This window comes from Cydia splendana, unplaced genomic scaffold, assembly GCF_910591565.1.
Source record: "Cydia splendana unplaced genomic scaffold, ilCydSple1.2 scaffold_96_ctg1, whole genome shotgun sequence".
In the NCBI taxonomy this organism is placed as follows: Eukaryota; Metazoa; Arthropoda; class Insecta; order Lepidoptera; family Tortricidae; genus Cydia; species Cydia splendana.
Genome location: NW_026946913.1, coordinates 162,980 through 179,854, shown reverse-complemented (window position 1 = coordinate 179,854; position 16,875 = coordinate 162,980). Strand labels below are relative to the sequence as shown.

At 37.7% G+C, this 16,875-nt stretch overlaps 1 long non-coding RNA gene across 1 annotated transcript in view; it reads right to left on the bottom strand.

Annotated features, from left to right (window-relative positions):
• Positions 1 to 16,875, bottom strand: part of LOC134805973 (uncharacterized) — a 300,557-nt gene that overhangs the window by 128,553 nt on the left and 155,129 nt on the right. The window lies entirely within an intron of this gene.

The window sequence follows — 16,875 nt, the reverse complement described above, 5'->3', positions numbered from 1 at the left end:
TGGTCAGACCACTATCCTCTCTGTATTAAATGTAACTTTGGTAATATTGGGTCCGAGTTATTATACGAAATAAAGCCTGTGACTAACAAGATTATTTGGAGGGAAAGAAAACCCGAACAAGTAGATCTGTATAACAAAATTTGTAATGAGCGGCTTGGCCGAATTAATTATTCTAATGACTTTAAATCTTGCGGTGACCGTTGTTGTGATGACGACACACACAAAAGACTTATAGATGCATTATATGTTAATATAATAGAGGTTTTGAGCGATGCGGCCACTGGTTGTTATTCTTTGAAACGTGCCTTTAAAAAGAAACCAGTAGTCATTGGATGGAACAAATATGTCCGTGCGGCGCATTTGGAGGCTAGGGATAAATTTAAGTTATGGATTTTGTATGGAAAACCTAAAGCCGGACGTGTTTATGATGACATGCAAAGTAGTCGTAATGTTTTTAAACAGCGCTTGAAGTGGTGTCAAAATCACAGCGAACAAATAAAAATGGACATCTTGGCAAGTCATCATAGAAATCAAGACTTTCGTAGCTTTTGGAAATCAACTAAGAGGCTGAATGGCAAACCTAGTCTTCCGGCAAGTATTAATGGCATTAGCGATCATAACAGTATAGCCAGCATATTTAAATCTCATTTCACTGTATCGTCACCTTTGGTGGCATCGCCGTCAGAAGGTGATGAATGGCCGCGAGGACAGGAAATTATAGCTAGATTTGATGCGAAAGACGTACATGCAGTAATTCAATCAATGGCTCGGGGAAAATCTCCTGGACACGACGGCCTAAGCATAGAACGCCTTAAGTATGCTGGCTCTCACTTGCCTAGAGTACTGGCCTTATTATTTAACCTTTGCATGAGTCATTCTTACTTGCCAGATGCTCTAATGAAAACTGTAGTTGTGCCAATAGTTAAAAACAAAAATGCTGATATAAGTGATAAAAGCAACTATAGGCCGATTTCATTGGCAACCGTGATCTCTAAGGTGCTTGACAGTCTGCTCAGCACTCAGCTTGACAAGTACCTAAATCTACATCACAACCAATTCGGCTTCAGACCGGGCCTGTCAACCGAAACGGCTATCTTGAGTTTAAAGCAGACAGTCAGGTACGGGTCGAAGCACGGCCGTGTATGCGTGTTTTCTTGACCTCTCTAAAGCGTTCGACCTGGTTAATTATGATGTATTATGGCAGAAACTAAAAAACATCAATATGCCTACTGAGCTTTACCGCCTCTTTAAGTTCTGGTATATTAACCAGGTCAACGTGGTGAGATGGTCAAACGCATATTCGGATCCATACAGGTTGGAGTGCGGGGTGAGGCAAGGGGGTATCTCCTCACCCAAGCTCTTCAACCTGTATGTAAATGCATTAATAGAGGAGCTCAGCAGCACTCATGTCGGCTGCCACATTGATGACGTATGTCTCAACAACTTAAGCTACGCTGACGACATGGTGCTGTTGAGTGCCTCTCCGTGTGGCCTTGGGCAGTTGCTTGGCATATGTGAGCAATATGCTAAAAGTCACGGTCTAATGTACAATATAAAAAAGAGCGAATGCATGGTCTTTCAAGTCAGAGGTAAAGATCTGCCACCTGTGCCGCCTATTCGATTATATGGTACTCCTTTGAATAGGGTAGAATCTTTTAAGTATCTTGGCCATGTGGTAACCTCTGACTTGAAAGATGATGCCGATATTGAGCGAGAACGGAGGGCGTTGTCTGTTAGGGCAAACATGGTGGCCCGCAGGTTCGCTCGTTGCTCTGCTGAAGTTAAGGTAACTCTCTTTAGAGCCTTTTGTACAACTTTTTACACGAGCAGCCTGTGGATCTCTTATACGCAGAAACAGTACAACGCCCTCCGTGTACAGTACAACAATGCCTTCAGGATGATGATGGGGCTGTCTCGCTACTGCAGCGCATCGGGGATGTTTGCTGAAGCTAGGGTAGACTGTTTCTACACCACAATGCGGAAGCGGTGCACATCCCTGTCGCGTAGGGTGCGGGACAGCTCTAACATTATCCTGAGGGCATTTGCGTCAAGGTTTGACTGTCAGTACATAAACCATTGTAATATGATACATGTACTGACAGGCAAGCCAATATACTGTATGTAGAAAGTCTGTGATGTCCTGTATATATACTAACCTTAGTTGTAGGAACATTAATTTAATGATTTCACACTGTTACTAACACATGTAATGTATTAATGTAATGTAATGTTATAATTTAATTTGATTTTAATTTTAATTTTAATTTTAATTTTAATTTTAATTTTAATTTTAATTTTAATTTTAATTTTAATTTTAATTTTAATTTTAATTTTAATTTTAATTTTAATTTTAATTTTAATTTTAATTTTAATTTTAATTTTAATTTTAATTTTAATTTTAATTTTAATTTTAATTTTAATTTTAATTTTAATTTTAATTTTAATTTTAATTTTAATTTTAATTTTAATTTTAATTTTAATTTTAATTTTAATTTTAATTTTAATTTTAATTTTAATTTTAATTTTAATTTTAATTTTAATTTTAATTTTAATTTTAATTTTAATTTTAATTTTAATTTTAATTTTAATTTTAATTTTAATTTTAATTTTAATTTTAATTTTAATTTTAATTTTAATTTTAATTTTAATTTTAATTTTAATTTTAATTTTAATTTTAATTTTAATTTTAATTTTAATTTTAATTTTAATTTTAATTTTAATTTTAATTTTAATTTTAATTTTAATTTTAATTTTAATCTTATATGGACCTGGTCTGAAATAAAGAATATTCATTCATTCATTCATTCAATAAGGCTAATGATCTCGAAAGCTTACATAAATTTAATAGATTTTAAAATAACCTAATTACGGCTTGTAAAACAACATCTCTAGAAGATATCCCACACAATTTGACTGTCCTCTCATATAATAGGGTGGTGGGCGATGTATGGTCCTGGAACGAGTTTCAGACATGTCGACCACAAATTCGCACATTAGTGCCATAAAGGAGAAGACGTTTGTTTCACACAATCCGACCGCACACGCATCAAAAAGAAACTTATGTTACCTACACTCGATAAACAAGAAACTTTTGAGTGGTGTTCAATGCTCAAAAAATATTTAATGCACTTATAAAGCAATGTGATGCAATACGGAAAACAAGTATTTTTGAATAACAGAGTTTTAAAGCGTGAACTCCATCAATTTAAAACTATTTGAAGTGGTCGACTAATGCTTGAAGATCTAATAACCTGTTAATTATTTGAGGGTGCTGGAGATCTCCAGCATTCTGAAACACTTGAGCTAATTTGTAACTCCTATATTTAGACATAAAGACGTAAGACATTGAGGATTGTTAAAACATTTGCTATGTTCAATTTGTGTCTATGGCTATCCTTTAGAAATATCGATCAGTAAGGTACGCTCAGTGCCTTTGAAGCGATCTCGACATTAGAAGGCCACTTTCTTTTTAATCCCTTGTTCTGAACATCCCGTCCCTTGGGTGCATAATACTTACATACACAAGTTATTGTAAAAGAAGTGGGATCTGCATTCATTTAACATGGCTGACACGTTTAAAGTTATCGAGGTGTAGGGCCTCAGGTGATACAGAGGACAATTAACATAATTTACTTCATTGGTTTGAAGAGAACATCAAGACAGAGAAAGAAACATTGGGTCTACAAGTTTCAACACACGTCTGGTTTAAAAAACTACTCATAGTAAACTAGTGAATTTTTGTACCTATTATGACTTAATTTACTTACAAACATAATTTTACGTTTATACAACGTATCTTGCACTTTTTAGGTGTGATAAATTAGTACAACAAGCTAGTATACAAAGCAGGATTTGAATTCAGTGATCACTTTTTTGATATCGGTGGTCAAAAAATCCACCGAATCCAAGGAAATCAACACCAGTGATGTCAAAATTAATCGCTTTTTAGCAATTAGAGAAATAGCATGAGTGATACAGAGGAGATGTAATAATGATGGATTTACGTACTTTCGAGGATTTCTTAAGCACTTGCATAACGATAAATGCACTGAAACTTTCGGAGTAAATTGCACCACCGATCTCAAAAAAACATAGAACCAAACCCACCGAAGGACGGTGAAACCTTTAAAAAATCACTTTAATATACTGTGACTGTACCTCTACTCTATTCAACGGTTAAGGCACAACTAAAGCATACTATGTTTGAGACACTGAGTTCCTGGTTTACAACTTTGAAGGAGTACCGACATGTTTTGCAAATTACACCGAAATCAGGCACTAGCCCGGGACACATCGTAAATTTGGTTTTATTCAATGAGTTGAGCAAACACATTATTGTGATATAAAGAATATGATAAGTTAACTAATACCTTATGCGTGATTATCCATAATAACTGCGATCTAATGCCCCATCTTGAGTAATAATTTTTTGTTTCATAAAATCTGGGTGCGGGACACTCCCACCGAACATCATTTTTGGCATTTGAATTTTTTTTCCTTGTATTATATAAATAATAAATAAATAATTTGATAGTGTCCCAGACAGAACATAGGCTGAAGATCATGCCTAAATTAATTCAGATTTATTGAACAGTAAATTCAATCATTTATTGCCCCGGACACGTAAAAATGGCCCTCCTGAGAAATGCCCTTAGAGGACCTGGGATACAGGTGGCATGAAAATAAATATGGATCGTCAGGCTTAAGTCAGAATAACGTGAACAAAAAGAGGGGCGCTTGTTTACTTGATAGTGGTCCTATGGCGTTTTTAACATCTAACAATTATAACCAACCTATAATTATTGATAATAACACCGACCAAGCAATGAGTCGTCAACCATTCGGGTCTCAACGGTTGACGGCGACACCGGCGCAAGCGCAGTCCATATGGCGGACGGAGCATGCGCCGTCTCCGTCGCTCGCGGATAACTCATCATTGCTATCTCACTTGCGCACAGAGCCCGAAAATGAATGCATCGCAATATCGGAGAGTAACACCCGTGAAGATGTTAGCAAGCGATTATCAACTGAACGTAGTAATGATACGGGTGCTATTCCTGTGGACAATCGAGTACATGTTGATTTGAACGACGAGGTATGTGTATCGACGGATGTAAACAAAACTGTGCATTTATCGAAGCGGGAGTCTTATTCCGATGTAATGAAAAATGGAAATGAGTGGAAATCAGTGGAGAGAGATGAGAAGTGGGAATTAGTGCAGCGTAGGCGATTAAGGAACCGGTTTACTGGGGAGCTCGGACGTGCGAAACTGGACGTCAAAAATAAATTTAAGGCGGCCGAGGGAAAAACTGCTGTGTATATTTCAAACGTTCACAAAGACGTATCGGAAGTCGACATCAGGAAGTACATTCTTCAAAAAACAAGTGAGGAAGTGACGCTTATTAAAATACGAATGCGACAGCCGAGGGAATATCAATCATACAAGATGTTTGTTTCAAATAGTAAGCTCGAAATGTTTATGGACGGCTCTTTGTGGCCGGCGGGTATTGTTTTCAGACGTTTCGTGAACTTTAGGGACACGAATGATGTTAAAGTGAGCCCCAATTGAATGTACGAGGTAATCTATTATCTGTAATCTTATCTGTATATTTGGTGTTTTATATTTGGTGTTTTATATATTTCTAAATTAAATTTATATCGATAGATCTAACTACATTCCGCTATTTTATTTTAGGAAGGATAATAATAATAGGAAGAATAATTTTACATAAACTTTGCCTTAGATAATACTTACTAATAACTATGTCTCATACTCCTGATTCGCTATTGTGTAAATTGGTAAGCTTTAATTGTAAATCTTTAAAACGTTCGATTGAGGGCGTAAGATCTCTGTGTTCAGAGGCGGATATAGTAGCATTGCAGGAGACCTGGTTGCTACAACACGACCTCCCACTACTTGGTTCTGTACACAGTGACTTTGCGTTCACGGGAACCTCTGGCGTAGACACCGAGGCAGAACTACTAACGGGACGACCGCATGGGGGTGTCGCTATCCTATGGAGAAAGAGTGTGTTCTCGGACGTCACCGTTCTCAAATGTGATAATGTACGGCTGTCGGCCATCAAAATAGTATTGAATAATAAATCTATATTAATATTTTGTGTCTATATGCCTGTCAATTTAATTGAGAACTTAGCAATATTTACGGAATGCTTAGGGGAAATAAATGCCATTATGGAAGAGAATGCAGATACGGAAAGTGTTTATGTGCTTGGTGACTTTAACGAGCATCCGAAAGAACTATTTTATAATGAGTTAATTCAATTTTGTGCTGATCAAAACTGGTACTGTATTGACGTAGAAAGGCTGGGCGTGTCGTCAGGTACATACACTTTCGTGAGTGAAGCGCATGGTTGTAGTAGGTGGTTGGATCATTGCATCGTCACGGGATCTGCTCGGGACACCGTATTAAATGTATGGGTAAAGCAGGACGTGTACTGGTCCGACCACCTGCCGCTAGTCATTGAGTGTGATGTGGGTCATGTGCATATTAAAAATAATATAACGCAGGAGCCACTACATAGCGGTGTAATCTGGGGGGAGAGGCAAGATGCTCAGGTTGAAATGTACCATAAACTTTGTCATGAGAAACTAAAGGGGTTGCATTTCCCCCCTGAGTTGGCGTTATGCGCGAACAGGGCGTGTCGTACATTAGAACATAGATTAGTTTTGGACAAAATGTATAATGAAATAATTGATATATTAATAAAAGCAGCCGAACAGTCGAGTAAGAAAAAGAAATGTAAGAAAAAGAGAGGATATATTGCAGGGTGGAGTAGACACGTATCTTGTGCTCACAGGGAGGCTCGGCAAACGTTTTTAAGGTGGGTTGAGGCTGGGAGGCCGTCCTCAGGACCTGTCTACGAAGGCATGTGTCGGAGTAGGCGGGTCTTTAAGTCCAAGCTTAAATGGTGTCAGGACAGGCAAGAGCAGGTAAAAAGGGACATTCTCGATATGAACCATGCTGCGAAGGACTTTAAAGGCTTCTGGAAGAATACCAAGAAACTCAACGTAGTGCCCGGAGTCCCTGTGAGCATCGGAGGCGTAGTCGATTCCAGGGACATAGCCAACAACTTCAGGGAGGTGTTCACTGTAAAGTCACCTCTTGCAAATGGCCAGGAGGCGGGGATTTTCGATGGTGAGACCATTGTGGGAGACAGTACCATTAAATTCTCTGCCAAAGATGTGGCAGGAGCCATAAAGGCCATGCAGCGCGGTAAGTCTCCGGGGCACGATGGTCTCAGCATTGAACACCTCAAATATGCTGGAGTTCATCTTCCTCGAGTGTTGGCTATGTTCTTTACGTTATGTCTGCAACATGCGTATCTGCCGGATCGTCTAATGAGAACGGTGGTTGTGCCCATTATCAAGAACAGAACGGGCGACGTGTCCGACATCACAAACTATAGGCCTATATCTTTAGCTACTGTAACCTCAAAGGTACTCGATAGCCTGCTTAATGAAGAGCTTAAAAAACACGTCAAGCTGCATGACGCACAATTTGGTTTTCGAGCTGGATCATCCACGGAAACGGCAATTGTGTGTCTTAAGCGGGCTATCGGATACTATAAGGACAGAAAAACACCGGTCTACGCCTGCTTCTTGGACTTGTCCAAGGCTTTTGACCTGGTTGCTTACCACCTACTGTGGGAAAAGCTAAGCCGTACTACCGTGCCAGTAGAATGTATTACCCTTTTAAAATATTGGTATGGCAACCAGGTCAACCAGGTGAGATGGGTGAACACCATGTCCGATGAGTATAGGCTTGGGTGTGGTGTCAGACAAGGGGGGTTGTCGTCGCCGATTCTGTTCAACCTTTATGTAAACCAGTTGATCGAGGAGCTCAGCAGCACGCATGTAGGATGTCATATTGACGGTGTCAGCATCAATAACATTAGCTATGCTGATGACATGGTGCTGCTGGGGCCCTCAATCAATGCAATTAGGCAACTGGTTAATAAATGTGAGAACTATGCCGAACAACATGGCCTGAGATACAACTCAAAAAAGAGTGAAGTTATGATATTCAAATCGAATAAATATAACCCTACAGTTGTACCTCCGGTAGTGTTGGGTGGCGTTCCACTAAAAGTAGCGGACCAGTTTAAATATCTGGGGCACATGGTCACGCCGGACTTGCGAGATGATGCGGATATAGAGAGGGAGAGGAGGGCCTTGTCTGTGCGAGGTAACATGATTGCTCGCAGGTTCGCTCAGTGTACGAAGGAAGTAAAAATAACATTATTTAGGGCTTATTGCCAAACCTTCTACACTGGCAGCCTGTGGGTGAGTCATGCACAACGCACATACAATGCGCTCAGGGTACAGTACAATAACATATTCAGGATGCTGATGAAGCTGCCGCGACGCTGTAGTGCGTCAGGTATGTTCGCAGAGGCGCGCACTGATGGCTTCCACGCCGTCAGAAGGAAGAGAGTAGCGTCTCTGCTGAACAGAGTGCGCGGCAGCTCCAACACCATCCTGAGCATGTTCGCTGAGCGCTTGGACTGCCCCATGACAAAGCACTGGGTAGAAATCATCACTGGCCAGACAAAGTGATGATTTTTACCCAGTGTCGCTAATAATGTGTAATTTGTATTGTATGTTGTTTGTTATTTGTAAATGTTTGTAGCGTACTTAGTTTGTAAATGTATTTAATTTAATTTAATTTAATTATTTTTTTGTGAATGTAATATGGGTCCTGGTAACCTGAAATAAATGATTTTTATTTTATTTTTATTTTTTTTTATTTTTTTTTATTATAAAATCTTACACAACTACCCATGAATGATTTTTTAATTTTATGGAGCCGAGTGAAGGGCACTGCGAGCTTATGTTTATTTCTAGTATTAATATTATGAATTTCACAATTTTTCCTAAAATTTACAATATTTTTATGCACATACAGAATATTCTCATAAATGTATTGACAGTGGACTGACATTATGTCAATTTCCTTAAATTTATCTCTAAGTGAGTCTCTATGGTTCATTTTGTATATTGCTCGAATAGCCCTCTTCTGCAGAACAAAAATGGTATTTATCTCTGAAGCACCGCCCCACAGTAAAATACCATATGCCATAATGCTATGGAAGTAACTAAAATATACTAATCGAGCTGTTTTCACATCAGTTAACTGACGGATTTTGCTCACTGCAAAAGCTGCAGAGCTCAGTCTATTCGAAAGAGTAGCAATATGGGGACCCCACTGGAGTTTAGAATCTAAAGTTATACCAAGAAAAACTGTACTATCAACTAATTCCAATTCCTCATCCTTCACAATGACACTTGTTGGCACATGCCTTACGTTACTACTAGTGACAAACTTAATACATTTAGTCTTTTTCTCATTTAACAATAAATTATTAACATTGAACCAATTTACTACTTTTGAAATAGCATTGTTTACATCATTGTAAGCTTGTTGCTGTCGTTTGACTTTGAAAATAAGTGAGGTGTCGTCTGCAAACAATACTATATCATGGTGGGTCTTAACAAGGAATAGCAAGTCATTTATGTAGATAAGGAACAGGAAAGGCCCCAATATTGATTCCTGTGGTACACCCATAGAGACCAATGACCCAGGTGATCGCTGTCCATTCACATCGACCCTTTGTATTCTACCATTTAAATAGGACTTAAGTAAATTCAGTGCCGATCCTCTAACTCCGTAATAATGAAGTTTCCTGATTAATGTTTCATGACAAACACAGTCGAAGGCCTTAGATAAATCACAGAAGACACCTAAAGCATCTCGTGACTCCTCCGAGGCATCGAAAATATGCTTAATTAGCTCAACACCAGCATCGGTTGTTGAGCGACCCCGTGTAAAACCAAACTGCTTATTATGCATCAAATTATTAACGTTAAAATGTCGTACTAATTGAGAAAGAACTAATTTTTCAAAAATCTGGCTAAATGTTGGTAGCACAGATATCGGTCTAAAATTAGTGGGGTCAGAGCTGCTACCAGATTTAAATAAAGGAATTACTTTACTATGTTTCATTAGATCAGGAAACTCGCCGCAATCAACACTGTTGTTAAATATAACTACCAAGTCAGGCGCTACAATTTCTACTAAGAATTTGACAGCATGGACAGAGACTCCCCAGAGGTCATTAGTTTTTTTGACATTAATTGATTTAAACGCCTTTATTACATCTGAGGTACAAACATGTTCAAAATGAAGGTCTCCACAACACTCTGGAGCGTTATGTTTTAATAATGTAACAGCAGATGAGGGTGATGAATTTAAATCCTTAGTTGTGGATACTGGTACCTCGGTGAAAAATTTTTCAAATTCTGTAGCTACTTCTAAATTGGAATCTATAATTTTGTTATCAATGTCTAGTTTAAGTTCTTTAATTGTGTGTTTCGAGCGACCAGTCTCCACATTTATAACTTTCCAGGTTGCTTTAACAATGTCGGAACTACTTTTTATTTTCTGATTTAGATAATTTCGCTTAGCTATATGACAATCTACTTTAAACTTCTTCGAATACTCCTTCACATGTTCTTTAAATTCATCACTCTGATTAAACCGCCGTTCCTCATATAAGGCATACAGTTCACGTCTACTTTGATGTAAGTCCGCAGTAGCCCACTGACTAAAAACTGATGCACCACTAACTACGACCGATTTTGAGGTGAATATCGCATTTAATGATCCATAAAAGTGTGAAAGAATGAATTATACATACTATTAGGACTCATATCGGAAGACAAAAAGGGTAGCGCCTGAACTAAACTTAGCTTCATTCTTTCCACGCGGTCCGAGGTTACTGGTACAAAAGTTATTTGTTTTCTCATGGTATTTTTCCTTAATGCCTCAAATACCATTAATTGACCTAAGTGGTCTGATTCTAAATTGCTGATAACCAGAGATGTGACTTATTTGAAATACTTGTATTTAAAATGCAAATACAAAATGCAAAATACCTATTTTGTATTTAAATACCTTTTGAAGAAAACTATTTTGTATTTTATTTGAAATACTTTTTGGGACCTATTTTCTATTTTCAAAATACAAAATACTTTATAGTAGGTAATGTAGGTAGGAGTTACAATCTCTTCTGATGTTACAATCCTGGCAACTCTCTCATTCTTTTAACATGGAACTGTTGAATCTGTTTAGTATCGTGGCACATGACCACAAGCGTAGCGAGTGGTTAAAAAAGTGGAATCTTGAGTGTTTCGAGGGTTTCAAGGCACGAGAGGAGAACAAACTTTTCTGCCCTGGTGAAACACAAACGAGACGTTTTCATCACACTAAGGACAGGCATTATACTAGCTGTAAAACATTTCAAATCTATATTAATGCTTTAAAAATTGGCCGTTAAAAACCATCATCCATAATTCCATACATCCTACCGGTTAATATGAGCAAACAACTAGAAATATGCACTTTAGATAGAGGACTGATTTCAAAGAATAAAGAGAGCCTTTTCAACTCGGAAATGCCGAGTAATACTTTTTAATTCAGACTAGGTATTCACTACTCAGAGTACTTTTTATCGCAAAGTATTTGTATTTTTAAAAAGTATTTTCAAAATACCTATTTCGTATTTTGTATTTTAAATACAAATTAAAAAACTATTTTGTATTTTGCATTTGAAATAGTATATCAAGGAAGTATTTGTATTTTGTATTTGAATACTTTTTATAAAGTATTTTTCACATCTCTGCTGATAACTTTTTTAGCAATATGAAAAATATCTGTGAAAATATTATCTATACAGGTTGCACTAGTAGCAGTCACTCTAGTCATCTAGTGGGCTCCATAATCATGTGGTTGAGATGACAAGATTTAAAAAGATTCAATAATCTACAAGACATTGTTGAATTTCGGACCCGGACTCGGACCCGGACTCGGCACCGAACTCGGACCCGGACTCGGACCCGGACGCGGACACGGTCTCGGACCCGGACTCGGACCCCGACTCAAACCCGGACTCGAACCCGGACTCTTACCCGGACTCGGACCCGGATTTGGGCCCGGACTCGGAACCGAACTCGGACCCGAACTCGGACCCGGACTCGGACCCGGACTCGGACCCGGACTCGGACTCGGACCCGGACTCAGACCCGGACCTTGACCCGGAAAACCACTATGATACCTTAAATAAATAAACCACTATGATTACCTACCATAAAATGTAGGTATAAAGTATGATGATGCCAATCTTACTAGCCCCACCCGCTCAGACCCCCGTACACCGCACCGCATGCGCCGTTAAGTGGGTTAGGTTAGGTTTGAACTGCGATCCTCACAGAACCGAACAAGGGCTAGGTTAGGTTAGAACTGCGAGCCTTACAGAAACGAAATGCTACTTGAAAAGTGGGTTTGATTAATTTCGAACTGCGATCCTCACACAGAACCTAATTTATTAATTTTAAAATATAAGAACAGAAATTAATTAATTTTAAAATATAAAATATTCTTCTATTATCCAAATAAACCTTCATCCAATACTTCCAATGATAACTTTATTTTTACATAGTTTTATTTATTTTTGTTATTTTTTTAGTTTTAGTTTATATACATTATCATCATGTTTTGATTGTAATTTTATCAAGAAAACTGTATTTACATTATTTTAGGGTTCCGTACCCAAAGGATAAAAACGAGACCCTATTACTAAGACTCCACTGTCTGTCTGTCTGTCTGTCACCAGGCTGTAGGTATCTCATGAACCGTGATAGCTAGATAGTTGAAATTATCACGGATGATATATTTCTGTTGCCGCTGTAACAACCAATACTAAAAAAATTGTACGGAACCCTCGGTGGGCGAGTCTGACTCGCATTTGTCCGGTGTTATAACTTCGTTTCCAGTTTTTATTTATACCCACACTTTCAGGTCGAAAATTAAAATACCGGCTGAATTTATGGTAAATTGCCGATATGAACATTATGAACCCGATATCTCTACCCCACTTATTTATTTACCCGCCTCCCATCTCTAATGACTATTATAGTTTTACCGTTTAACTGAGGTGGTCTGTAAATAGGTTAAAAAAGCTATGATGGTCAGCTATATACAGACTAGTCGACTCTTAAGCACTTTCAGCAGTCGCTAATGGGTCTGCTGGAGCCAGAGGCCTGACTATAAACTCTCTTGCTCGTTAGGTATTGCAAGACGATGCCGATCTCAGTAGGTTCAAGGTTCAAGTGAAAGTTCGTAAGTTCTTCACGTCGATTTGTCAATCCGCACGTCCATCAGCGCGTCACACTCTCAAACGACGGACGTCTTAACTGCGGATGGGATTGTTAGACTCGGTAGCGACAGTTCACGTATATTAAAATGTATTACTTCTGGGTCTAATTAATCCAAGAGCGACTAATTATATTGGCTGTGTGAGCAGTAGACTTCGGGATAAGATTCATTTTCCATTAAAATAAAATCCTTGCCATTAATAGTTGTTTATTTATTTATTAACATTTCTGTAACATAATAAAAACACTAAAAACTTATAAATAAAAAATTTGAGCTAAGTCATAGTCGCTCGGTAGGGTGTGCCCAGAAGGTTGGCCGCGTTGCCCCGCTGATTCTTTGGCAAAATATTGGCCAGCCCTATAGTCACCGGAAGTCTCTATGAAGCGCTTTGTCAGCTCCTCATAGAGGCGACGGCGACGCGCGCTAGGTCCCCACGGCCCCAAAAGGTCTCCACACCAAACGCCGCAAATACATATGTAGCTACTTACTATATAAGGTAGGGTCGCCTAAGATCGGACGCTTTTTTTAAATTTTTGACAGGGTTGCAGTTTAATTTTTTTTATCATACCCTACGACTATTTTCTAAATGTTATGTTATTGAAAGTAATTAACAATGAAACAATGAATTTGGTCATATTTTATTTATTTCGATAAACGCAATAGTTTGTGTGAGAGACGCCTTCAAAGTGACGGTTTTTTTTTTCTGTATACGTTACACGAAACTCTAGTGTTGCCGAAGTTCGGACTACTGCATAACTTCAACTCTGTTGGTGCGGCATTAGAGTGCACAACAGGAAAATATCCGATGTTAAGTTAACAATAACATATCACAAAATCATCCCGATATTCCGCGTGGTGTGACTAGACCAACTAATTCTTTATCATTTGCGATTTTTTAGTCCGATCTTACCTCCTCAGGCAAATTGGAGCTAAATTGAGATTCTCAAACTTTAATAATTCAGCCTGGGAGCATTCTAAGATGATGAATTAAGACCGGATATACATTGGTTATTTGTAAAAAAGGGCTGAATTCACGAATATATATTGTCTTGTCATGTATCACGTTTTTTTCATTATATATCCCTTTATTACGATCCGAAACTTTGAGAACCGCTGAGTTTTTTAAGTGCCTCAGTGATTAGTCCGATCTTCGGCAAGGGGAGGAAAGTCCGGATCTTTTCCCACAGACGTCCTAGGCGTAAACAAAGTATACACATCTATAGAGAATTTGCTAAAACCACGCAATAATTAACTTAAAAAGCAATAAAATGATAAATACTTACCAGTGATCGGAATAGGCAGAGTATATTTACCTACACTTGGTGGAACAAAGTCATGAAGTGGAGACTTCCTTGCGATAATTTTTTTTACCGGGACTTCCCGGATTTAAAAATCAGTAAAATAAATAAAATCTCATAATGTATCCCCAATGTACGTAAAATTAAATAGTAACCACAACACTACAAGTTTGTACTAGTTTACGAGTGATAATATAACATTATTGTATTTATATTATTTCAAACTTGTCCGTCTCTTTTACGCCAATACCAGCTGTGTTTAAGTGAAAGAGATAGAAATAATAGTATTACTATCTACTATGTTAATTGTAATTTCCATTGTTATCGTCTAAAAGACAAAGCAGATGTCGTTATCACTTATCGCTGTTACCTGCAACCCTTCTTATGCATTAAATAGAAAGTTGACATCAGTTTCTTACTATCCCTTGTCGAGTACGTACGGAAGTGTAGATACTGTGTTTTTTGGATATTTGACATTTGCTTGTTTACTGGAATTTCGCCTGCTATACTTGATTACACACGGCCTGAACTCGGACACCGATTTTGCTTTGATTGGATTTGGCGATTACTGGATACTGAAAACACCACGGATACTGCAAAACTGCCAAGTTTCAAGGTAAGATAATGTATTTATTATTTAACATTTTTATCCTTTTCATTGTGTGTATGTGTAATCGAAGGTAAGAAAATAAAGGCTGAAATATATGGTCACGAACTATGACTATTGACTTGAGTCACTTGCCTATGTTCATAATTTGGCCGTGTAATGTATTAAACCTACATACATTATACTTACCGTACTGTACCTTGTTCAAGGGATCGACGCAGATGATGATTTGATTTATAATTTTGCACCACTCACATCTGTAGACGTTGAACGGTCATTTTCTACATACAAATGGGTTTTAAGCGTGAAAAAAAATAGACTGAAAATTGAAAATATGGAAAAAATATAGTAATATATTTCAATCATCTCCAGGAGAATAATAATAGTACTGAAATGAATGAATGTTATGATTATGAATGTGATTCTGATAGTGACGACAAATAATTTTGTAAAGTAAATGAGAACGGGACTTAATCGCGTAGCACCTTACCCTAGCATAAAAGTAACTAATGGAAATCAAGTGCGGGTAGTTCCAAAAACTCGTATAGCTAGAAAATGTTGACACAACTCCCTACCCGTATGCCTCTGACCACGGACGTAATGTGACATCCGAAACCTTGGGCCAAATATTAAATATAAGTGTTACGCGATTAAGTCCCGTTTTCATTTAATAATAGGTATGTGTGAAAATGGTGTTAGTTTAAATCAATATAATAATTTTGTATTTGTAGATTGAGTTGCAATGTTATTTATATTTAGACTTAATAAAGTAATAATAACTTTGTACATAAAGAGAGTTTATTAAAAAAATATATAGAAAAATCCGTTTATATATTGGTTGTTTTATTTTATGCCTATTTATTGTATTGAAGCAGTTTGCATTGTTTTTTGTACTATTCAGAACAATATTAATTATTCGGTAAGTTCCCGGGACTTTAGTCCCGCAAAAAAATGTTGTCGTAAGGAAGTCTCCACTTTTTATCTATGTTCTACCAAGTGTAGGTAAATATACTCTGCCTATTCCGATCACTGATACTTACCATAACGTGAAAATCAAACTCGAGGAGGGAAGACCGGATCAAGGTAATTCGAAAAAACGGTATTATATAAACCGAAGAGCCTAAATTCATTAATTAGCTTTTATTTAATACACATAGTTTTACAGGTTAGGTTACAATGACATGACAGCCGGCGTAGTCTCTGGTATCATAGAGCGGGAGAACGTTCCGTTCCTCACACTCTCCTTCACTTATTTTAGAGTTTGACTTAAAAATATTTCCTTAATTAATGAAGCTTAAAACTAACATAACTCTTCTAGTTCATCGGCACAACTTAACATCTGATTGATGTGGCGCTTCCACTTAAACCCCTCTACATCTACCACGTAGGTAATTCCTGGTATTGACTCTTCTATAACTAATCCTTGAACCCATGGCCTGCTGTCCTTTCTGTAGTCTCTTACCATTACTTTCTGACCTATTTCAAAACTGACATCCCTTTTTCCTTGGTCCCTTTTTTCCACTCTCTCCTGCACCACTTCTGACAGGGGAGGAGGGCGCAATAAACTAAACCTATTTCTTAATTCTCGGCTTAACATAAGGCGAGCAGGTGAGACTCCTGTAGTGCGCTGTGGCGTACTTCTATAGTCGAACATGAACAAATTCACGGAAGATCTTAAATTAAGTCCATTGCACTCTCTTTAATTTTAGTTATAGCAGATTTGAAAGTTTCCA